The following is a 1,799-nucleotide window of genomic DNA, read 5'->3' on the forward strand; positions in this document are numbered from 1 at the left end:
GCGTTGGTTGCTTAAGACAGCAGGACGGTGGCCATGGAAGTCGGAATCCGCTAAGGAGTGTGTAACAACTCACCTGCCGAAGCAACTAGCCCTGAAAATGGATGGCGCTGAAGCGTCGCGCCTATACTCCACCGTCAGTGGTATGTGTGAAGCGGGGCAATTTATTGTCCTCTATGAAGCTCTGACGAGTAGGAGGGTCGCGACGGTGTGCGCAGAAGGGTCTGGGCGTGAGCCTGCCTGGAGCCGCCGTCGGCGCAGATCTTGGTGGTAGTAGCAAATACTCCAGCGAGGCCCTGGAGGACTGACGTGGAGAAGGGTTTCGTGTGAACAGCCGTTGCACACGAGTCAGTCGATCCTAAGCCCTAAGAGAAATCCTATGTAGATGAGGTGTCCTAAGACGTTAAACACTTGTAAAAAAAAACGCAGCTATTTTATTATTTTTTTTTATTATTATATAAATCGCAGCATATTTTGTTATTATATACATGCACAAAAAACACCCATTGGGCGAAAGGGAATCCGGTTTCTATTCCGGAACCCGGCAGCGGAACCGCATACCATTCGGGCCCTCGTAAGAGTGTTCGTCGGGGTAACCCAAAATGACCTGGAGACGCCGTCGGGAGATCCGGGGAGAGTTTTCTTTTCTGTATAAGCGTTCGAGTTCCCTGGAAACCTCTAGCAGGGAGATAGGGTTTGGAACGCGAAGAGCACCGCAGTTGCGGCGGTGTCCGGATCATCCCCTCGGACCTTGAAAATCCAGGAGAGGGCCACGTGGAGGTGTCGCGCCGGTTCGTACCCATATCCGCAGCAGGTCTCCAAGGTAAAGAGCCTCTAGTCGATAGATTAATGTAGGTAAGGGAAGTCGGCAAATTGGATCCGTAACTTCGGGATAAGGATTGGCTCTGAGGAGCGGGGCGTGTCGGGCTTGGTCGGGAAGCGGGTCTGGCTGACGTGCCGGGCCTGGGCGAGGTGAACGGCTCTCGTGGCTGGGATCCGAGCTCGGTCCCGTGCCTTGGCCTCCCGCGGATCTTCCTTGCTGCGAGGCTTCCGTGGCGTTTCCCATCGGTGCGGTCGTCCTCTTCGGCCGCCATTCAACGCTCAGCTCAGAACTGGCACGGACTAGGGGAATCCGACTGTCTAATTAAAACAAAGCATTGCGATGGCCCCCACGGGTGTTGACGCAATGTGATTTCTGCCCAGTGCTCTGAATGTCAACGTGAAGAAATTCAAAAAAGCGCGGGTAAACGGCGGGAGTAACTATGACTCTCTTAAGGTAGCCAAATGCCTCGTCATCTAATTAGTGACGCGCATGAATGGATTAACGAGATTCCCATCTGTCCCTATCTACTGACTGCCGCCAGGTGTCGTAGCGAGTGTACGCGTCGTCACGCCGTGCTCCGTGTTACATCGATAAAAAGTGGTTAAATCAGCCGTAAAAATTATAAACAGTGCATTAGAGTGAAGTGCTAGTGGAGAGGATCAGTTCGTGATATAAATTGTGGAAATCGGTTCGAAATTGACAAAATTATAGCGAGTGAAAGTTGACATACGGATCGCCACGTGTTTTGACACGCCGGTGTTCGGGGTCCGATTCCGGCGAAAATAGAGACCGTATTGCAAATCTGATTACGTCAGAATTAATTGCTAGCGATAGCGGTTAATTTGACGTATCGCAAGTGTAAATCGGTGCAAAACTGTGGAAGTGGAAAAATCGTCCAATACATCGAGAAACAACGTACTGCCACCTCGAACTTCGAGACGCCGCCGTCGGCGTGGGCTGGCGCTGCAGTCGCGGTGTT

General features: G+C 52.0%; 1 pseudogene; it reads left to right on the forward strand.

Annotated features, from left to right (window-relative positions):
* Nucleotides 1-1,383, forward strand: part of LOC143262882 (large subunit ribosomal RNA) — a 3,001-nt pseudogene extending 1,618 nt beyond the window's left edge.
* Nucleotides 1,384-1,799: the final 416 nt, after the last annotated feature.

This window comes from Megalopta genalis, unplaced genomic scaffold (genome assembly GCF_051020955.1).
Source record: "Megalopta genalis isolate 19385.01 unplaced genomic scaffold, iyMegGena1_principal scaffold0232, whole genome shotgun sequence".
Taxonomy (NCBI): domain Eukaryota; kingdom Metazoa; phylum Arthropoda; class Insecta; order Hymenoptera; family Halictidae; genus Megalopta; species Megalopta genalis.